The sequence below is a fragment of the Podarcis muralis genome, chromosome 18, assembly GCF_964188315.1.
Source record: "Podarcis muralis chromosome 18, rPodMur119.hap1.1, whole genome shotgun sequence".
NCBI classification, from domain to species: domain Eukaryota; kingdom Metazoa; phylum Chordata; class Lepidosauria; order Squamata; family Lacertidae; genus Podarcis; species Podarcis muralis.
The window spans coordinates 432,074-454,978 of NC_135672.1; the positions used below are offsets into that span (position 1 = coordinate 432,074).

Genomic DNA, 22,905 nt, shown 5'->3' on the forward strand with positions numbered 1-22,905 from the left:
ACTGCTGCATGATGGCGTTGACCCTCTCCGCTTGCCCGTTGGTCTGTGGGTGTCTCGCCGACGCCAGGTTGATCTTGACGTTCAGGATGCCCGTCAGCTTCTGCCAGAAGTTCGAGATGAACTGTCGCCCCCGGTCGGTGGCAGACCGTGGACTTTAAACACGTGGTCTATGAACAGTTTGGCGGTCTGTTCCGCCGTGGCCACCTTCGCACACGGAATGAAGTGTGCCATTTTGGTAAACATGTCCACCACCACTAGCACTGCTGTCTTTCCCCTCGAACTGGGCAGGTCCGTGACAAAGTCCAGGGCCACCCTCTCCCACGGTTCCGATGGTGTCTGCAGCGGTTCCAGCAGTCCCGCCGGCGGTTTGTGAACTGACTTTGCCCTCTGGCAGGTGTCGCATCTCGAGACGTAATCCGCTACTTCCCCCCGCATCTTGGGCCACCAAAAGTCTCTGGCCACTAATTCTACCGTCTTTTCTTTGCCAAAGTGCCCGGCGGTGGGAGCATCGTGTAGCTGCTGCATTACCCTTGCGCGGAGGTCGTCTCCCGGCACGTAGAGCGCTCCCTTGCGGATGAGTAACCCGTCTCTTATCTGGAACTCGTCGTCCTTCGCCGTGCCCTTGTGCACCTCCATTCCCCTCTGCTTGTGGACTCACCTCAGCCGGGCAGTTGGCGGGTGACGGGAGCCTCTGGCTCTGCTTCAGGAGCTCCAAGAGTTGGCAAACGATCATGGGGGGTTTACTGTGCCCCAACATTCGGAGAAACTCCTAGGTGGGAGGGTGTGGGAGAAGACGCTAAAAGAAGGGTTTGGGAGCATTAAACAGATGTGGAAGAGCATAAAAGGTTAGTATATAAAGTCTATGGCCACCAATTTACAGAGCACTCTGATATGAGTGTTCATTAAATCTAGCACAGGGGTCTGCAACCTTTAAGACAAAAAGAGCCACTTGGACCCGTTTCCGAAGAAAAAACAACAACTGGGAGCCGCAAAACCATTGTGACATTTAAAACAAATATAACACTGTGAACGGCTTACCGTGCTTGACTATTTCCTGAGCGGCTACAAAACTAGCATATGTTGTGGCATTTGCAGACTTCACCCAATTCTTGAAATTATTTTTGCTCCTATCAACCTTCCTCATAAGTTCTGCAATGGCTTTTCGTCTCTCATCTCCATCTGGATATTTTTCAGCAAAGGCTGTGTGTTTATTCTGGAAATGTCTTGCAATATTTGACTTTTTGTTGTTTGCAAATTTCTCACCACATATTAAGCATACTGGTAAACTAGTCTTGTCAGTAGAGAAGGCAAATGATTCTGTCCATGTATCATTAGACATTCTGTTTTCTTCAGAAATTTTTCTTTTCTTGCCTTTATCCATGGCTGGGCTACCGGGGGTCCAAAAGAGGGACGCAACTAGAAATCAGAGGGCCCCATAGCAAAATTTGCTATGCCCAATAATCAATGCCCCAAAATGCCATAGAAAATTAATCAGGGCCCCAGTGTACCATAATTCATAATCAGTGCCTGATGTAAATAATAATTAATAATGAGGGCCCAATGTCATCCTCGTCATTTTAAAATAACTTTTTTGACACTTTTTTATTATTTTTTTGTTTGACCCCTCAGAATTACTCCTCCTCATAGAAATAAAGGTTAAATTAACAAGTTACCTTTTTTTGAGTGTGTGTTCTTCACTCCCCTTCAAAACAGTGACCAGCTTACATGCCCCCTTTCAATGCAGCCTGCTTACAGCCCTCAACCAAAATGGCCGCTCCCGCGACTCCCACGTGCGCCCACAAAGATGGCGCCGACGATTTTCCCTTATCGGTGCCCTTTAAAGAAATGGCCGCCGCAGCTTCAACCCATGCCTAAAGGAGGCTGGAGAGGGAGGAAAGCGGGGGGGGGGGAGGAAAGCAGCGAGGACGGCGGAGAAGGACTGCCGGGAGTGGAATCCCACACACCGCGAGGGGAAGGAAGGGAGAGGGTGCGAGCTGGAACGGGGCAAAGAGGGCGGTCCGATTGGCGGGCAGGGTTGCAGGCACGCCCGGGGATTCCCCTGTTCTCGCGGGGGCAAAAGGCCAGCCCCCGCGAATGGAGTGTGGGAGGGGTTAGCTCGCAACCCCCTCTCCTCTCTAGCTCGGAAATGGCTTTGCGGAACATGCGCCTCCTCCCCTCGCCTCTGCCCCGGAGCCGCGGCAAAGGCGTTAAAGAGCCGCATGCGGCTCCGGAGCCGCAGGTTGCCGACCCCTGGGTTAGGCCGTACCTCGTTCCAGGTGTACAGAGAGATGTCGACCTGGATATGCCAAGGTGGTTCTAGAAGAAAAGCCCGTTTGCTGCTATGCTTGTGCTCGGTGTGCGGAAGGGACCTTCTCCGCCCAGGAAGGTGGGTGACTCCAAGGGGAAAGGTATTTCTGGAGAGAGTAAACACAGGGCAGTAATCCAGTCTCACCCACTTTTTGTGAGATTTCTGCAGACATTGGGGAATGTGGATTCTTCCTCGACATCCATAGGATTAATCAACTTTATTACATCCAGGAAGGGAGTTGAAAGGAGTAGTCATAAGGAAGAAATCTCTGGGGTTGAAAGTGGGCAGCTGTGAGAGGAATGCCCATAAAGCATTCTTTCTTTATTTTTTATACCAAGTCACACCAAAAAGGAAATCATGTTGACATTTATAAAGAGTAATGGACAGGTGATGCAAACCAGCAAATTTTTAATAGCAAAAGCACAATAAAAAATGAACAATACTTCATATGAAAATTATTACAATATAATCAATGGACTGTTTTGATCTCACTACTATGAACATTGCATGGAAGCAACAGAAAACTGCATTTCAAATGTCAAGTTAAAGAGCTGTTTCTTCAGGATTAGGCAGGACCAAACAATGCAGTTAACAGAAGCGGAGTGCTCATTGCTACTCAGTTTATCCTACATCACAATTTTGCTTTACCTATTTTAACATTCTTATTTACTGAAGTCCACCACAGAGTTTTTCAAAACGTAAAAGAGAACAGATCATTAGGGATGTAACTGATGCTGCAGCCACTCTTTTTCCACTTCCTCAGATGCAGAACATTGCACCAAATGCTCAGAAGATCAGTATCCAAACAAGGACAGAAATCAATGTGCCCCCAAGATTATCATCTTCCTGGCTTATGAAGAATATTTGGGAATGGTGTTAGCTTCCGTTACCCTCTTCTTATCTATAACTGCAGGCATTGTGTTGGGAATCTTCATTAAATACAAGGACACTCCCATAGTCAAAGCCAACAACCGGGACCTCTCCTACATCCTCCTCGTCTCCCTCCTGCTTTCCTTTTTGTCCTCCTTCCTCTTCATCGGGCGCCCAAGGAAAGAGACCTGCCTTCTCCGACAAACGGCCTTCAGCATCATCTTCTCAGCTGCTGTTTCTTCTGTCTTGGCAAAGACCATCACGGTGGTGAGGAGATGGCTGGGCAAGAGTCTGGCCAACTCCATTGTCATCTCCTGTTCTGGGGGGCAAGTTCTCATCTGCACCATCTGGCTGGGCTCTTCTCCCCCATTCCCAGAGCCCGACATGCTCTCCCAGCTGGAAGAGATCATCCTGCAATGCAACGAAGGGTCTGTGGCCATGTTTTACGTTGCCCTCGGCTCCCTGGGTTTCTTGGCTGCCACCTGCTTCACGGTGGCTTTCCTAGCCAGGAAGCTGCCTGGCTCCTTCAACGAAGCCAAGCTGATCACCTTCAGCATGCTGGTCTTCTGCAGCGTTTGGGTCTCTTTTGTGCCCACCTACCTGAGCACCAAGGGCAAGTACATGGTGGCCGTGCAGATCTTCTCTATGTTGGCCTCCAGTGCTGGGCTTCTGGGCTGCATCTTCCTTCCCAAGTGCTACATGATTGTGCTGAGGCCTGATCTGAACACAAAGGAGCACCTGACAACCAGAAATTAAGGGAACAGTTGATTCTTAAAATAGGCCATGTTCCCGATGCCCAGAAGTGCATAAAGGAAACACAGCTACTCCTCCATGTTGCTTATTCTCCACCTCTGACAGACATTGTGTTCATTCTTAGCCCAGGTTTTAGGAAGTCCTGTTGACATGAACCGTAAGATGGGAGGAAATGTTTTGCTACCTTGGTTGTCCAAGGACTACAATGAGTCCTGGTCTACTGCCCTTAGTTTGTAAAGTTTTATCATTTAATCATTTTTTGCTTTGAGAAGTTATATTTATCTCACAACAAGATAGGCTGGAGGGAGAGAGGAGTTAGGTTTCTGAGTCTGTTTGCTTTGTCATGACTGCCTATTAACCATATAAATTCTTATATTCAACAATACCATTTGGTTATGCCAGTTCTATGTATTCCATTTTCTATGCTCCATTTCCCACATTTATGCGCTATCATTCATAAGCTCACTTTACATCATTTCGTTCTCCTAAGCTATGTATAATAAACTGAGAAATTCATTTAAGACATCTTCCGTAGTCTGTTGGTTTAATTTCTGTATTGTGTAAGCTCTGCTCCCTGTTCCAAAGAGTAGCAACTGACCTTAGCCAAGCCTTGACTGCGGTCCAATGAATTTTATTGCACTGGCCAGGGTTAGGGGCGGGCAAGAGGGAAGAGAGTGGAGAGGGAACTCCGGCGCTCACGGGAGTGGCAGGCCGCCTACGCCAATCTGGACGAGTCATTGTGAAAGGAGGTGGGGAGAGTAGAGCTGGGGAAGGCAATGGGTCACGAAAGGCAGCAGTGGAAAGCGGGGAGAGCTGGGGCGAGGTATATTATTATTATATTATATTATATTATATTATAATTATTACATTGGGACACGGGTGGTGCTGTGGGTCAAACCACAGAGCCTAGGGCTTGCCGATCAGAAGGTCGGCAGTTGGAATCCCCGCGACGGGGTGAGCTCCTGTTGTTTGGTCCCAGCTCCTACCAACCTAGCAGTTCGAAAGCAAGTCAGAGTGCAAGTAGATAAATAGGTACCACTCCGGCGGGAAGGTAAACGGCATTTCCGTGTACTGCTCTGGTTTGCCAGAATGAGCATGCTGGCCACATGACCCGGAAGCTGTACGCCGGCTCCCTCGGCCAGTAAAGCAAGATGAGCGCCACAACCCCAGAGTCGGCTACGACTGGACCTAAGGGTCAGGGGTCCCTATTATATTATTATTATATTATTATATTATATTATATTATATTATATTATATTATATTATTATATTATATTATATTATATTATTATATTATATTATATTATATTATATATTACATATTACTGTATTTTACCATGTAGAACATGCCCCTGTGTATAAGACAACCCCTATTTTTGGGAACTGAAAATTAAGAAAAAGGGGAGGGTCCCATTTTACTCGTCTCATACACGGAAAAGTACGATATATTATATTATGTTATGTTATGTTGTGTTATGTTATGTTATGTTATGTTTTATGTTATTATGCAGAGTGATTCATAATGCAGTATACAGTTTCAACACAATATAAAAGAGAATATAATATATCTCATGTTACCTGTGACAGAATTGTAGGGGAATGTTTAAAGTATTTTAGAAACAGTCAGAGATGTTCTATGTGTGCACCCTTTGTCACACGACACACATCACAATCGAAAATGCCGTTGCACAACAAACTCCGTTTTGCTCAATTCAAGAACCCCAAACGCCTTCTCCACTGCAGACGCAGCCATTTCGCCTGACTAGTCACGTGACATGCGCACCATCACCTCCATCATTTTATGAGTACATCTACCTCACGGTTCACAGCTGTTTTCCGTGTCGGCGCCTGTCTTACAGGATCTGGAAAATGTATATTTCATTATGAATCACCCTGTATTATATTATTTCAGTGTCCAATCACAGCATTACTATAGGATTTTTCATTTCAATCAATCAAATCTTTATTACGGTAGTAGACCAGCATCAGTAGGGTGGGGTACAGTCATTTCCAAACTGTAAAACGTAAAGCTAAAAAGTATTAAAACACAAAGTATACATAAAAGTCTAAAAGAAGCGAAAAGACGGGTTTGGGAGCATTAAACAGATGTGGAAGAGCATAAAAGGTTAGTATATAAAAGACTCTGGCCCTCCATTTCCAGGGCACTCTGAGATGAGTGTTCATTCAATCTAGTGTCACAACAACCACCATTTCTTTCTACCCCACCATCTGGCTTGGTTTCCCCAGCCACTCAGGGCGGCTCCCAATAGAATATGAAAAACACGATAAATACATCAAACATTGCAAACTTCCCTGAACAGGGCTACCTTCAGGTGTCTTCTAAAAGTCAGGTAGTCGTTTCTTTCCTTGACATCGGCTGGGAGGGCGCCACCACCAAGAAGGCCCTCTGCCTGGTTCCCGGTTTGTGGCACAGGTCGTCATCATCCAATGAATTGGGAGCGTCATTTATTTCTGTGTTCATAATTAAAGAAAACGTGCATTTTAAAAGTATTGCACCTTGATTGTAATATTAAGCATGCACTTAAAATACTCATAACAATGAATAAGTGATTGAAATGCACACATAGTTAAGCAGCATAAATATGTGTGAACAAAGTGATTATTGTTACTTTTCTTGCTACTAATCCCAGTGGCTTACAAGACTGAGCTCCATTCTGCCTTGGTCAGACGCCACCTGGAATACTGTGTCCAGTTCTGGGCACCACAATTTAAGAAGGATGTTGACCAATGGGAAGAAACCCCTCACCCCCCAGAGAGATGCTGGCTCAAAGAGCCCCCTGAGCTTAGACTACGAAGCATCTGAGGGCGTGCAGAGTGCAAATCCCCCAGGGGCCCCTCTCTCTCCCGGGCTCACCTGGGGGCCTTCCCCCTGCCAGCCTCTCCAGCCTCTGAGGGCGTGCAGAGTGCAAATCCCCCAGGGGCCCCTCTCTCTCCCGGGCTCACCTGGGGGCCTTCCCCCTTCCAGCCTCTCCTGCCTCTGAGGGCGTGCAGAGTGCAAATCCCCCCAGGGGCCCCCCTCTCTCCCGGGCTCACCTGAGGAGCCCTCCCCCTTCCAGCCTCTCCGGCCTCTGAGGGCGTGCAGAGTGCAAATCCCCCCAGGGGCCCCTCTCTCTCCTGGGCTCACCTGGGGGACTTGCCCCTGCCAGCCTCTCCTGCCTCTGAGGGCGTGCAGAGTGCAGATCCCCCCAGGGGCCCCTCTCTCTCCTGGGGGCACTGGCCCTGCCAGCCTCTCCGGCCTCTGAGGGCGTGCAGAGTGCAAATCCCCCCAGGGGCCCCTCTCTCTCCCGGGCTCACCTGGGGGCCCTCCCCCTGCCAGCCTCTCCGGCCTCTGAGGGCGTGCAGAGTGCAAATCCCCCCAGGGGCCCCTCTCTCTCCTGGGCTCACCTGGGGGTCCTGCCCCTGCTAGCCTCTCCTGCCTCTGAGGGCGTGCAGAGTGCAAATCCCCCCAGGGGCCCCTCTCTCTCCTGGGCTCACCTGGGGGCCCTGCCCCTGCCAGCCTCTCCGGCCTCTGAGGGCGTGCAGAGTGCAAATCCCCCCAGGGGCCCCTCTCTCTCCCGGGCTCACCTGGGGGCCCTGCCCCTGCCAGCCTCTCCGGCCTCTGAGGGCGTGCAGAGTGCAAATCCCCCCAGGGGCCCCTCTCTCTCCTGGGGGACCTGCCCCTGCCAGCCTCCCCGGCCTCTGAGGGCGTGCAGAGTGCAGATCCCCCCAGGGGCCCCTCTCTCTCCTGGGGGACCTGCCCCTGCCAGCCTCTCCGGCCTCTGAGGGCGTGCAGAGTGCAAATCCCCCCAGGGGCCCCCCTCTCTCCCGGGCTCACCTGGGGGCCCTGCCCCTTCCAGCCTCTCCGGCCTCTGAGGGCGTGCAGAGTGCAAATCCCCCCAGGGGCCCCCTCTCTCCCGGGCTCACCTGGGGCCCTGCCCCTGCCAGCCTCTCCGGCCTCTGAGGGCGTGCAGAGTGCAGATCCCTCCAGGGGCCCCCCTCTCTCCCGGGCTCACCTGGGGGCCCTCCCCCTGCCAGCCTCTCCGGCCTCTGAGGGCGTGCAGAGTACAAATCCCCCCAGGGGCCCCTCTCTCTCCCGGGCTCACCTGGGGGCCCTCCCCCTGCCAGCCTCTCTGGCCTCTGAGGGCGTGCAGAGTGCAAATCCCCCCCGGGGCCCCTCTCTCTCCCGGGGCCACCTGGGGGCCCTGCCCCTGCCAGCCTCTCCGGCCTCTGAGGGCGTGCAGAGTGCAAATCCCCCCAGGGGCCCCTCTCTCTCCCTGGCTCTCCTGGGGGCCCTGCCCCTGCCAGCCTCTCCGGCCCCTGAGGGCGTGCAGAGTGCAAATCCCCCCAGGGGCCCCTCTCTCTCCCGGGCCCACCTGGGGGCCCTGCCCCTGCCAGCCTCCCCGGCCTCTGAGGGCGTGCAGAGTGCAGATCCCCCCAGGGGCCCCTCTCTCTCCCGGGCTCACCTGGGGGCCCGTGCCCTGCCAGCCTCCCCGGCCTCTGAGGGCGTGCAGAGTGCAGATCCCCCCAGGGGCCCCTCTCTCTCCCGGGCTCACCTGGGGGCCCTGCCCCTGCCAGCCTCCCCGGCCTCTGAGGGCGTGCAGAGTGCAGATCCCCCCAGGGGCCCCTCTCTCTCCCGGGCTCACCTGGGGGCCCGTACCCTGCCAGCCTCTCCGGCCTCTGAGGGCGTGCAGAGTGCAAATCCCCCCAGGGGCCCCTCTCTCTCCCGGGCTCACCTGGGGGCCCGTGCCCTGCCAGACTCTCCGGCCTATGAGGGCGTGCAGAGTGCAAATCCCCCCAGGGGCCCCTCTCTCTCCCGGGCTCACCTGGGGGCCCTGCCCCTGCCAGCCACCCCGGCCTCTGAGGGCGTGCAGAGTGCAGATCCCCCCAGGGGCCCCTCTCTCTCCCGGGCTCACCTGGGGGCCCGTGCCCTGCCAGCCTCTCCGGCCTCTGAGGGCGTGCAGAGTGCAGATCCCCCCAGGGGCCCCTCTCTCTCCCGGGCTCACCTGGGGGCCCTGCCCCTGCCAGCCTCCCCGGCCTCTGAGGGCGTGCAGAGTGCAGATCCCCCCAGGGGCCCCTCTCCTCCCGGGCTCACCTGGGGCCCTGCCCCTGCCAGCCTCTCCGGCCTCTGAGGGCGTGCAGAGTGCAGATCCCCCCAGGGGCCCCCCTCTCTCCCGGGCTCACCTGGGGGCCCTCCCCCTGCCAGCCTCTCCGGCCTCTGAGGGCGTGCAGAGTGCAAATCCCCCCAGGGGCCCCTCTCCTACCGGGCTCACCTGGGGGCCCTGCCCCTGCCAGCCTCTCCGGCCTCTGAGGGCGTGCAGAGTGCAAATCCCCCCAGGGGCCCCTCTATCTCCAGGGCCCACCTGGGGGCCCTGTCCCTGCCAGCCTCTCCGGCCTCTGAGGGCGTGCAGAGTGCAGATCCCCCCAGGGGCCCCTCTCTCTCCCGGGTTCACCTGGGGCCCTCCCCTTGCCAGCCTCTCCGGCCTCTGAGGGCGTGCAGAGTGCAAATCCCCCCAGGGGCCCCTCTCTCTCCCGGGCTCACCTGGGGGCCCTGCCCCTGCCAGCCTCCCCGGCCTCTGAGGGCGTGCAGAGTGCAGATCCCCCCAGGGGCCCCTCTCTCTCCCGGGCCCACCTGGGGGCCCTGCCCCTGCCAGCCTCCCCGGCCTCTGAGGGCGTGCAGAGTGCAGATCCCCCCAGGGGCCCCTCTCTCTCCTGGGGGCCCTGCCCCTGCCAGCCTCTCCGGCCTCTGAGGGCGTGCAGAGTGCAAATCCCCCCAGGGGCCCCTCTCTCTCCTGGGCTCACCTGGGGGCCCTCCCCCTGCCAGCCTCTCCGGCCTCTGAGGGCGTGCAGAGTGCAAACCCCCCCAGGGGCCCCTCTCTCTCCGGGGCTCACCTGGGGGCCCTGCCCCTGCCAGCCTCCCCGGCCTCTGAGGGCGTGCAGAGTGCAGATCCCCCCAGGGGCCCCCCTCTCTCCCGGGCTCACCTGGGGGCCCTCCCCCTGCCAGCCTCTCCGGCCTCTGAGGGCGTGCAGAGTGCAAATCCCCCCAGGGGCCCCTCTCCTCCCGGGCTCACCTGGGGGCCCTGCCCCTGCCAGCCTCTCTGGCCTCTGAGGGCGTGCAGAGTGCAAATCCCCCCAGGGGCCCCTCTCTCTCCCGGGCTCACCTGGGGGCCCTGTCCCTGCCAGCCTCTCTGGCCTCTGAGGGCGTGCAGAGTGCAGATCCCCCCAGGGGCCCCTCTCCTCCCGGGCTCACCTGGGGGCCCTGCCCCTGCCAACCTCTCCGGCCTCTGAGGGAGTGCAGAGTGCAGATCCCTCCAGGGGCCCCTCTCTCTCCTGGGGGCCCTGTCCCTGCCAGCCTCTCCGGCCTCTGAGGGCGTGCAGAGTGCAGATCCCCCCAGGGGCCCCTCTCTCTCCCGGGTTCACCTGGGGCCCTCCCCTTGCCAGCCTCTCCGGCCTCTGAGGGCGTGCAGAGTGCAAATCCCCCCAGGGGCCCCTCTCTCTCCTGGGCTCTCCTGGGGGCCCTCCCCCTGCCAGCCTCTCTGGCCTCTGAGGGCGTGCAGAGTGCAGATCCCCCCAGGGGCCCCTCTCTCTCCCGGGCTCACCTGGGGGCCCTGCCCCTGCCAGCCTCCCCGGCCTCTGAGGGCGTGCAGAGTGCAGATCCCCCCAGGGGCCCCTCTCTCTCCCGGGCCCACCTGGGGGCCCTGCCCCTGCCAGCCTCCCCGGCCTCTGAGGGCGTGCAGAGTGCAGATCCCCCCAGGGGCCCCTCTCTCTCCTGGGGGCCCTGCCCCTGCCAGCCTCTCCGGCCTCTGAGGGCGTGCAGAGTGCAAATCCCCCCAGGGGCCCCTCTCTCTCCTGGGGGCCCTGCCCCTGCCAGCCTCTCCGGCCTCTGAGGGCGTGCAGAGTGCAAATCCCCCCAGGGGCCCCTCTCTCTCCTGGGCTCACCTGGGGGCCCTCCCCCTGCCAGCCTCTCCGGCCTCTGAGGGCGTGCAGAGTGCAAACCCCCCCAGGGGCCCCTCTCTCTCCGGGGCTCACCTGGGGGCCCTGCCCCTGCCAGCCTCTCCGGCCTCTGAGGGCGTGCAGAGTGCAGATCCCCCCAGGGGCCCCTCTCTCTCCCGGGCTCACCTGGGGGCCCTGCCCCTGCCAGCCTCCCCGGCCTCTGAGGGCGTGCAGAGTGCAGATCCCCCCAGGGGCCCCTCTCTCTCCCGGGCTCACCTGGGGGCCCTGCCCCTGCCAGCCTCCCCGGCCTCTGAGGGCGTGCAGAGTGCAAATCCCCCCAGGGGCCCCTCTCTCTCCTGGGGGCCCTGCCCCTGCCAGCCTCCCTGGCCTCTGAGGGCGTGCAGAGTGCAGATCCCCCCAGGGGCCCCTCTCCCTCCTGGGGGCCCTCCCCCTGCCAGCCTCTCCGGCCTCTGAGGGCGTGCAGAGTGCAAATCCCCCCAGGGGCCCCTCTCTCTCCCGGGCCCACCTGGGGGTCCTGCCCCTGCCAGCCTCCCCGGCCTCTGAGGGCGTGCAGAGTGCAAATCCCCCCAGGGGCCCCTCTCTCTCCCGGGCCCACCTGGGGGTCCTGCCCCTGCCAGCCTCCCCGGCCTCTGAGGGCGTGCAGAGTGCAGATCCCCCCAGGGGCCCCTCTCCTCCCGGGCTCACCTGGGGGCCCTGCCCCTGCCAGCCTCTCCGGCCTCTGAGGGCGTGCAGAGTGCAGATCCCCCCAGGGGCCCCTCTCCTCCCGGGCTCACCTGGGGGCCCTGCCCCTGCCAGCCTCTCCGGCCTCTGAGGGCGTGCAGAGTGCAGATCCCCCCAGGGGCCCCCCTCTCTCCCGGACTCACCTGGGGGCCCTGCCCCTGCCAGCCTCCCTGGCCTCTGAGGGCGTGCAGAGTGCAGATCCCCCCAGGGGCCCCTCTCTCTCCTGGGGGCCCTGCCCCTGCCAGCTTCTCCGGCCTCTGAGGGCGTGCAGAGTGCAGATCCCCCCAGGGGCCCCTCTCTCTCCCGGGCTCTCCTGGGGGCCCTGCCCCTGCCAGCCTCCCCGGCCTCTGAGTACATGCAGAGTGCAAATCCCCCAAGGGGCCCCTCTCTCTCCTGGGCTCACATGAGGGCCCTGCCCCTGCCAGCCTCTCCGGCCTCTGAGGGCGTGCAGAGTGTAGATCCCCCCAGGGGCCCCTCTCTCTCCTGGGGGCCCTGCCCCTGCCAGCCTCCGGCCTCTGAGGGCGTGCAGAGTGCAAATCCCCCCAGGGGCCCCTCTCTCTCCTGGGCTCACCTGGGGGCCCTCCCCCTGCCAGCCTCCCCGGCCTCTGAGTACATGCAGAGTGCAAATCCCCCCAGGGGCCCCTCTCTCTCCTGGGCTCACATGAGGGCACTGCCCCTGCCAGCCTCTCCGGCCTCTGAGGGCGTGCAGAGTGCAAATACCCCCAGGGGCCCCTCTCTCTCCCGGGCTCACCTGGGGGCCCTGCCCCTGCCAGCCTCTCCGGCCTCTGAGGGCGTGCAGAGTGCAAATACCCCCAGGGGCCCCTCTCCTCCCGGGCTCACCTGGGGGCCCTGCCCCTGCCAGCCTCCCCGGCCTCTGAGGGCGTGCAGAGTGCAGATCCCCCCAGGGGCCCCTCTCTCTCCCGGGCTCACCTGGGGGCCCTCCCCCTGCCAGCCTCTCCGGCCTCTGAGGGCGTGAAGAGTGCAAATCCCCCCAGGGGCCCCCCTCTCTCCTGGGCTCACCTGGGGGCCCTCCCCCTGCCAGCCTCTCTGGCCTCTGAGGGCGTGCAGAGTGCAGATCCCCCCAGGGGCCCCTCTCTCTCCTGGGCCCACCTGGGGGCCCTGCCCCTGCCAGCCTCTCTGGCCTCTGAGGGCGTGCAGAGTGCAAATCTCCCCAGGGGCCCCTCTCTCTCCTGGGGGCCCTGCCCCTGCCAGCCTCTGAGGGCGTGCATAGTGCAAATCTCCCCAGGGGCCCCTCTCTCTCCTGGGGGCCCTGCCCCTGCCAGCCTCTGAGGGCGTGCATAGTGCAGATCCCCCCAGGGGCCCCTCTCTCTCCTGGGCCCACCTGGGGGCCCTGCCCCTGCCAGCCTCTCTGGCCTCTGAGGGCGTGCAGAGTGCAAATCCCCCCAGGGGCCCCTCTCTCTCCCGGGCTCACCTGGGAGCCCTGCCCCTGCCAGCCTCTCCGGCCTCTGAGGGCGTGCAGAGTGCACATCCCCCCAGGGGCCCCTCTCTCTCCCGGGCTCACCTGGGGGCCCTGCCCCTGCCAGCCTCTCCGGCCTCTGAGGGCGTGCAGAGTGCAAATCCCCCCCCGGGGCCCCTCTCTCTCCCGGGCTCACCTGGGGACCCTCCCCCTGCCAGCCTCTCCGGCCTCTGAGGGCGTGCAGAGTGCAAATCCCCCCAGGGGCCCCTCTCTCTCCCGGGCTCACCTGGGGGACCTGCCCTTGCCAGCCTCTCTGGATCCCCCCAGGGGCCCCTCTCTCTCCCGGGCTCACCTGGGGCCTTCCCCCTGCCAGCCCCTCCGGCCTCTGAGGGCGTGCAGAGTGCAGATCCCCTCAGGGGCCCCTCTCTCTCCTGGGGGCCCTCCCCCTTCCAGCCTCTCTGGCCTCTGAGGGCGTGCAGAGTGCAAATCCCCCCAGGGGCCCCTCTCTCTCCTGGGGGCCCTGCCCCTTCCAGCCTCTCTGGCCCTTGGGGGACTCTGGCAGGCGCTGGTGTCCCTGGAGGACGAGGAGGGTCACTTGGCCGGGCCTTTCTCTGCCCTCGGAGGGGAAGGGGCCACCTTCCAAAGGCCCTGCGACTCCCGCCAGCCTCCACCAGCTTGGTCCACGTTCGGGGGGGGGGCAGACTTCCCAGCATGCACTGCCAGCTCTGCCAGGCCAATGGTCGATTCCCAGCCTCAATAAATTTGAAATTTGCTGGTTTTTCCAGTGTATAACCAAATCAATCAATCTCAAGGTGTCTTTTGTTCGGTTTCACTATTTAGCTTTATGGATAAATTAACCTCTATTAGGTTTCATTTCCCTCACGTCCTTCTTCCCAGCATGCTTTGCTGCCCCTTCTTCTCACAAACAAGGATCCTGTTTCCTGTAATTGAAATTTACCCTTTTTCCAGTGTATAACTGAATGAATAAATCCCAAGATGTCTTTTGTTCGGTTTCACTCATTAGCTTTATTGATAAATTATCCTTTATTAGGTTTCATTTCATTTCCCCTCACGTCCTTCTTCCCAGCATGCTTTGCTGCCCCTTCTTCTCACAAACAAGGATCCTGTTTCTTATCATTTTATTTTTCTCTTATTCTTCCATTTAAACTTGATGGAGGGGCAGAGCGATGGAGAAAGAGAGAAGGCTTTTCCTCACAGCCTTTCCCTCACCCTTCCCAGGCTGCCCTGCGCAACCTTCCTCCTGGCCTGCTAATAAACTAATAATAACCAATTATTATACTCATAAACCCCCATAACCCAGGAAGTCGCGAAGAGACCTCGTCCTTTTCCTCATTCCCTGGGAGGCACCTAGAACGGCTTCCCCCTTTTCCCGACCTCCAGCGGCTCCTGCGCCCTGGACAACAGAGGCCAAAATGGCGCTGGCCACCCGCCAGTTGTTTTACCTGCAATTTAGAGCTCCCAAAATGCTTTAAATGCATGTTGTGGCTGTGATATTTATAGTGCTTTTAATATTCTGTTGGGAGCTGCCCAGAGTGGCCAGGGAAACCATTATTATTATTATTATTATTATTATTATTATTATTATTATTATTATTATTATTATTATTATTTCACCGCCTTGATTGCAATGAAACCTAAAGCAGACCCACTGAAATGCAATTCTTAACTTCGTTTTGGGTTTACACCAACCATTCTTCTTTTCGCAGTTGAGACTGACCATTCACTTTCTTCTGATTGGTACCTGATTGATAAACTCACTCTTTAACGTCATCTGAATCTCTGTAACCCGACGTTAAGAAATGGCATGTAAACTAGAAATAACGAGGGGAATCCCATTTCAGACTCCATTGCCATTTTCTTTGAAGATTTATTCAGCAGGGAATCAGGTCAACGGAGAAGAGGAATCAGAGTTCTGTGGCGCAAAACTATGCCCTCGGCTCCCTGGGCTTCTTGGCTGCCACCTGCTTCACGGTGGCTTTCCTAGCCAGGAAGCTGCCCGGCTCCTTCAACGAAGCCAAGCTGATCACCTTCAGCATGCTGGTCTTCTGCAGCGTTTGGGTCTCTTTTGTGCCCACCTACCTGAGCACCAAGGGCAAGTACATGGTGGCCGTGCAGATCTTCTCTATGTTGGCCTCCAGTGCTGGGCTTCTGGGCTGCATCTTCCTTCCCAAGTGCTACATGATTGTGCTGAGGCCTGATCTGAACACAAAGGAGCACCTGACAACCAGAAATTAAGGGGACATCTGATTCTTAAAATAGTCCATGTTCCCGATGCCCAGAAGTGCATAAAGGAAACACACTTGCTCATCCATGTTGCTCATTCTCCATCTGTGAAAGAGATTGTGTTCATTCTTAGCCCAGGTTTTGTGTAGTCCTGTTGACATGAACCGTAAGATGGGAGGAAATGTTTTGCTACCTTGCTTTGCCAAGGACTACAATGAGTCCTGGTCTACTGCCCTTAGTTTGTAAAGTTTTATCATTTAATCATTTTTTGCTTTGAGAAGTTATATTTATCTCACAACCAGATAGGCTGGAGGGAGAGAGGAGTTAGGTCTTTGAGTGTGATTCCTTTGTCCTAACTACCTATTAACCATATCAATTCTGATATTCAACAATAGTTTCTAGTTATGTCATTTCTATTTATTGAATTTTCTCCATTTTCTACATGTATGCTGTATCATTCATAAGTACACTTCATGTCATTTCGTTCTCCTAAGCTTTGTATATCAATAAACTGAGAAATTCATTTAAGACATCTTCCGTAGTCTGCTGGCTTAATTTCTGTATTGTGTAAGCTCTGCTCTCTGTTCCAAAAAGTAGCAACTGACCTTAGCCAAGCCTTAACTGGAGTCCAATGGGTTTTATTACACTGGCCTGGATGTGACATGTTGTGCACTGATGTTGAGTGGATCACCAGATTTCGAGTGAGCAAGCAACAAGTTTAGCATTGGAGGAAAGCAATGAGACGATGCCAGATAAGTTGTATTCCCTGCCTGCCAAACCTTTTAAGAGGAGGCATCTTATGCTCAGTCAGGAAGGAAAAGCAAGAGGCCTCCTCCTCCAACTCAGGTTCCTCCCATTCAGGTCCCCATTATAGAGCAAAGCCAAGATCAAAAGGGCAAGTAAAAATAATTTACAGATCAGCCACTGACAAAGCATTGATATTAATTAGTCAAGATTGCATCCTACTTAAACTTTCATCACTTCAAATTGGTGGAAACTCTCATTCTTATTACAATTCAACTTGTAGCATTCCAATGAAGGGTGCTATATAAATTTAAGCTGGGAGCAGCCTCTGGCTTGACTTATTTCATTATTCTTACTAATATTAATAAGTAATAAAGTATGAATTTGGGGGGAGGGGAATACATTACATTAGTGTCCAGTCATTGCATTTCTATAGGATACTTCATTTCAATCAATCAATCAAATCTTTATTATTTGATTCTGTCCATGTATCATTAGACATTCTGTTTTCTTCAGAAATTTTTCTTTTCTTGCCTTTATCCATGGCTGGGCTACCGGGGGTCCAAAAGAGGGACGCAACTAGAAATCAGAGGGCCCCATAGCAAAATTTGCTATGCCCAATAATCAATGCCCCAAAATGCCATAGAAAATTAATCAGGGCCCCAGTGTACCATAAATCCTAATCAGTGCCTGATGTAAATAATAATTAATAATGAGGGCCCAATGTCATCCTCGTCATTTTAAAATAACTTTTTTGACACTTTTTTATTATTTTTTTGTTTGACCCCTCAGAATTACTCCTCCTCATAGAAATAAAGGTTAAATTAACAAGTTACCTTTTTTTGAGTGTGTGTTCTTCACTCCCCTTCAAAACAGTGACCAGCTTACATGCCCCCTTTCAATGCAGCCTGCTTACAGCCCTCAACCAAAATGGCCGCTCCCGCGACTCCCACGTGCGCCCACAAAGATGGCGCCGACGATTTCCCCTTATCGGTGCCCTTTAAAGAAATGGCCGCCGCAGCTTCAACCCACGCCTAGAGGAGGCTAGAGAGGGAGAAAAGCGGGGGGCGGGGGGGAGGAAAGCAGCGAGGACGGCGGAGAAGGACTGCCGGGAGTGGAATCCCACACACCGCGAGGGGAAGGAAGGGAGAGGGTGCGAGCTGGAACGGGGCAAAGAGGGCGGTCCGATTGGCGGGCAGGGTTGCAGGCACGCCCGGGGATTCCCCTGTTCTCGCGGGGGCAAAAGGCCAGCCCCCGCGAATGGAGTGTGGGAGGGGTTAGCTCGCAACCCCCTCTCCTCTCTAGCTCGGAAATGGCTTTGCGGAACATGCGCCTCCTCCCCTCGCCTCCGCCCCGGAGCCGCGGCAAAGGCGTTAAAGAGCCGCATGCGGCTCCGGAGCCGCAGGTTGCCGACCCCTGATCTAGCATAATAATAGTAATGAAAAGGTGTGGCAATGGAGGAGTGCAGGGAAAAGAAAACTCCTGGCACTCATTCTTTCTTGCTACAGAATTAAAAGATTTCTCTGCTTTTCTCCTTCTTTTCCCCTTGGGTGGTGTGTTCAGCGGTCACCCTCAGGGGAAACAGGTGTCCCCCCCCCCCCTTGGAGGAAATGGACTGATCGGAACCTGGCTGTGACATCGGCTCAGAATCCCAGCCTCACTTTGCAGTTGAGGCCAACAGCCTTTTGGTGGTTTCTCTGCAAGTGAATCAGAAAAAACTCTTATTGGACACCGAGAAAGCAAAGCCTGAAGACTGACGTCTGGGGAAATGGTGAGGGGACCAGCAGGAAACTGCTAAGGGAGTTTTGAGTCCTTTTATTCTGTTGCAGTTGCAGAGAAAGGAGGGTGGGGGGTGGGGGGTTGGGGTCCGCCCCAGGTGTCATCACTGAGGGGGGTGGCAAAAGGACAGAAAGCCGTGTTTAAAATAAAAATAAAAATTGGGCTCACCAAACCTTTTAGTTGAGTCAAAAAACGCGGCTGGCACTGGGCGCCACACCGCGGGGGGGCTGGCACTTACAGGGGGGGGTGCAGAGGGCCTGATCCACGCATCTCTCCTGGGGGTGACTTGGTGGCTTGGGCCCCTGCAGGCTGGACGCTGCCTGAAACAGAAGCGTGGGGCTTGCGTCTGCCCCCTGCCTCTCCCTCAGCCGCCCTACAGCTGGGGGGGAGGCAGAGGATAGGCTCCAGAAAGCCCACAGGACCCCCCCGCGTTGAACCGGGCACCCAAGCAGCTGGCTATACCGCTGTTCTGTTGTTTGAATTATGGGTGCCTTGAGAGTGAATGTGCTGTGCTTGCTGCCCCACTTGTCCTGATGGACCAGCCCCCCATGTCCCTGGCTAGCGACTCAATGTGGGCAGGAGAGTTTGCCTTCTGGGTTCCTGTCTCATTTTGGGATGCTCTCTTTCTCCTCTCTCCCCACCGTCAACTCTGGGGTCCTGTCTCTGCTAGCAGTCAGCCACCGAGGAGGACATTCCCAATGTCAAGGAGGATGAAGGCGAGGAGGAGACGACTGCAAGACGGCTGGATCTCCTCAGCCCTGACTGGGTAGGTGGCCGTGGCCTAAGTGGTGATTGGCAGAAGGGGAGGGGGGCATATCAATTGTAGGATGAGACTGTTGTTTCAGTTATGGGTGCCTTGAGTTTTAACGTTTGGTTGCGTTTTTTAATTGCTCGTTTTTTGCATCTTTTCCTTGCAGGTTCCAAGCATGTCACCATTTTCCAGTGTTTCCTCCTTGTCCTCCCTGGATTCCCTTTGGGACTCCCTCAATGAGGTACGTAGCAGACAGAGCAGGAGGGAAGCCCTGCTGAGCTGCACATGGGCAACCCTGAGGCTGGGGAGGAGGAGGAAGAGGAGGATGCTGGCTGGCTGACCGGCCAGGCCACCTTCTGGATGGTTGAGAGCAAGGGGGCAAACAGGCAGGGGGCTGCTAAGGGCAGACCATGCTTGCTGCCCCACTCCTCCTGATGGACCAGCCCCCCATGGCGCCAGGGCTGTAGGGCTTCCCTGGCTAGCGACTCAATGTAGGCAAGAGAGTTTCCCTTCTGGGTTCCTCTCTCATTTTGGGATGCTCTCTTTCTCCTCTCTCCCCACCGTCAACTCTGGGGTCCTGTCTCTGCTAGCAGTCAGCCACCGAGGAGGACATTCCCAATGTCAAGGAGGACGAAGGAAAAGGCGAGGAGGAGACGACCGCAAGACGGCTGGATCTCCTCAGCCCTGACTGGGTAGGTGGCCGTGGCCTAAGTGGTGATTGGCAGAAGGGGAGGGGGGCATATCAATTGTAGGATGAGACTGTTGTTTCAGTTATGGGTGCCTTGAGTTTTAACGTTTGGTTGCGTTTTTTAATTGCTCGTTTTTTGCATCTTTTCCTTGCAGGTTCCAAGCATGTCACCATTTTCCAGTGTTTCCTCCCTGTCCTCCCTGGATTCCCTTTGGGACTCCCTCAATGAGGTACGTAGCAGACAGAGCAGGAGGGAAGCCCTGCTGAGCTGGAGAACCCTGAGGCTGGGGAGGAGGAGGAGGAGGAGGAGGAGGAGGAGGAGGAGGAAGAAGCCGGCTGGCCGGTCAGGCCACCTTCTGGACTGGTCGTGAGCAAGGGGGCAGGCAGGCAGGCAGGCAGGCAGGGGGCTGCTAAGGGTATGCTTGCTGCCCTACTTGTCCTGATGGACCAGCCCCCCATGGCGCCAGGGCTGTAGGGCTTCCCTGGCTAGCGACTCAATGTGGGTTCCTGTCTCATTCTGGGCTGCTCTCTTTCTCCCCTCTCCCCACCACCAATGCCACCACCTCTGGGGTCCTGTCTCTGCTGGCAGGCAGCCTCTGAAGTGGCTATCAAGGAGGAAGAGCCACAGGAAGTACCAGAGAGCCCCCCAGAGGAGGACGGGGAGGACAAGGAGGACAAGGAGGCCGTTTATTCGCCGTGCCCCCCACCTGGAGAACACCTGGAGGCAAGCATAATCGAGGTCAGACGAAACACACATTCATTCATGACATTTGAAAAGCTTCCCTGAACAGGGCTGTCTTCACATGTCTTCTAAAAGTCAAATAGTTGTTTATTTCTTTGACATCTGGCGGGAGGGCGTTCCACTGGGCGGGTGCCACCACCGAGAAGGCCCTCTGCCTGGTTCCCTGTAACTTCACTTATCGCAATAACTTCACTTATTTTGTATTTTTATGCTGTAAGCCGCCCTGACAGCTTCAGATGAAGGACGGCATACGGATTTAATCAATCAATTGTTTGATTGATTGATTAATGATTGCGGCATTTTCCCAGAATCTGGAGGTGAATTGTTTACTTTTCTCACAGGACTGCGAGGAAGAGAGGCCCCCGAAGACCCCCACTTGCCTGGGTTCCATCATCTCCCGGATTCGCAAGATCTTCAGAAGAGCGCTGCCGCCAGCACCACCAGTGCCACCAGAGCAACCCAGTACAAGAGGCAGCAGTGGGGCGCAGGGGGAAAGGAGGCCACTCTGCACGTGGCTCAGGCGCTGGATGCGGCAGCATCGCAGCTGTGTCCACCCTGAACCCAGATGAGGAGGAGTTGGGAAGCTTGCACCGATCCGCCCAGGGGGATTTTGCCACCCCCCCTGGGATGACACTCGGGGCGATACCCCCCCCACACCCCACCTTCCTCCGCCAGTGGTGGCAGGGGAAGTAGCACCTGGAGGCACCCGAGTCCCTAAGGGACATTTCCTTTTTGTTGTCCTTGCACAGGTCTTAATCCTTGTGGTCCAAACTGGAGAGGAGGAATAAAAGATCTGAGCGCGGAGGCAAGCGGGGCGAGAAACCCAACCCCATGTGGCCCTACGCTGGCGTCCCACACGGCCAGCCCGTCCTACAGCCCGACACCTTTTGAGATTGCGGAGCAGAACGGAGAAGACAGCGGGCAAAGGGTGGACGGCGAAGGAGAAGTGCGAGAGAACGACAGCGTCTACGGTGGCGGAGGAGAAGGAGAAGACAGGACTGAGAGGGGAACGATCCTGGAAGGTGGCTTGAAAAGAAAGGGCAAAGACTCTCCTCCCTGAAAGACAGGGGAGTGGTTGTGGGTGGGAACCCGAGCACCGCCCAGCAGGGGGCGTTGCCCCCTGCCTCCCGCTCACCTGGCTGGCACTCACGCCCCCCCCCCCGGTGGCCACCCAACCAGGTGCCGTGGTGGGGGCGTGTTCAGCAGCCTTTTGCTGCAGTGCCAGCCTTTCCCTGGCCTCATTCCTCATCGTCGTCCCGTCACGAGTCACCCACCCTCCACTCCCTTTTAGTTAGGGCTTAGGTCATTGGCCTTGCTATGGACCTTAGGTTGGTCGCCCTGGTTGCCTGGGGGGCCTGGTAGGAGTTTTTCCATTTGGCAATAGGCTTTTTGGTTTTTTCGCCTACCTCGTAGCAATCGTCACAACTTTTGTGGTATTGGTGGGTAGGTTAGGCATTGGAATAATGTGTTGTGGTGTGTCGAAGTGCTAGGTGTGGCCATCGCCTATGCCTTCAATTTTTAGGGGTATTCCGTTAAAGGAATCTGGCGGTCGTGTATTCTGTCCGATGCCTGCTTGGCGGGAGGCCATGGCACGACCCGCGGTGACAGCAGGGGTGAGCCTATAGTTGGATTAGCATCAACAGGTGATGAACGCCTGGTGAATAAACCCACTTGTTTCGATCCAATGCCTAAGCCAATACCTTTTCATTGCTGTAATCAATAAAGTTGTGGCCTTTTCTAGCCCATTAACCTTATATCACGTGTCCTTGTGTCTTCATTTCACTTCGTGGGGGTCGGGCCCTCGAACCACAATATGGCGTAGGAAAACTGCTAGCTCACGCTGCCCACGCCCAAAGGAGGAGGAGGAAGGAAAGGAGGAGAGCAAGCGAGCAAGAAGGGACAGCTAAAGAAAGAACTGAGAAAAGAGACAGTGAGACCTTCTGGGGGTCAAAGAAATTACAATAAGAAGGAAACTGAGAGTTTTTAGGTTGCGCTCCGTGGCAACCCGGATGTAACAAAAAGCATTATTTCCGGGTTTTGCCATTCGCACATGCGCAAACGCTCAAAATGATGTCACGCACATGCGTGGAAGCAGCGAATCGCACACGTATCATTCATAAGCTCACTTCATATCATTTCATTCTCCTAAACTTTGTATATTAATAAATTGAGAAAATCATTTAAATTATCTTCCGTAGTCTGCTGGCTTAATTTCTGTATTGTGTAAACTCTGCTCCCTATTCCAAAGAGTAGCAACTGTCCTTAGCCAAGCCTAGACTGGAGTACAATGGATTTTATTGCGTTGTCCAGGATCTGACACATTGTGCACTGATGTTGAGTGGATCACCAGATTACGAGTGAGCCAGCAACAAGTTTAGCATTGGAGGGAAGCAATGAGACGATGCCAGATAGTTGTATTCCCTGCCTGCCAAACCTTTTCAGAGGAGGCATCTTATGCTCAGTCAGGAAGGAAGAGCGAGAGGCCTCCTCCTCCAACTCAGGTTCCTCCTATTCAGGTCCTCCTCCTCCAACTGAGGTTCCTCCCATTCAGGTCCTCCTCCTCCTACTCAGGTTCCTCCCATTCAGGTCCTCCTCCTCCAACTCAGGTTCCTCCCATTCAGGTCCTCCTCCTCCAACTCAGGTTCCTCCCATTCAGGTCCTCCTCCTCCAACTCAGGTTCCTCCCATTCAGGTCCTCCTCCTCCAACTCAGGTTCCTCCCATTCAGGTCCTCCTCCTCCTACTCAGGTTCCTCCCATTCAGGTCCTCCTCCTCCAACTCAGGTTCCTCCCATTCAGGTCCTCCTCCTCCAACTCAGGTTCCTCCCATTCAGGTCCTCCTCCTCCAACTCAGGTTCCACCCATTCAGGTCCTCCTCCTCCAACTCAGGTTCCTCCCATTCAGGTCCTCCTCCTCCTACTCAGGTTCCTCCCATTCAGGT

The 22,905-nt window shown here is 56.0% G+C and overlaps 1 long non-coding RNA gene across 2 annotated transcripts in view; it reads right to left on the reverse strand.

Annotated features, from left to right (window-relative positions):
- Positions 1–1,908: 1,908 nt before the first annotated feature.
- Positions 1,909–22,905, reverse strand: part of LOC114590323 (uncharacterized) — a 51,709-nt gene continuing 30,712 nt past the window's right edge. The window contains exon 5 of one of the 2 annotated variants that reach the window (XR_013391222.1): positions 1,909–2,414. This is a non-coding gene — a long non-coding RNA (uncharacterized LOC114590323). The remainder of the gene's footprint in view (positions 2,415–22,905) is intronic. The other variant, XR_013391221.1, reaches the window with a different exon arrangement.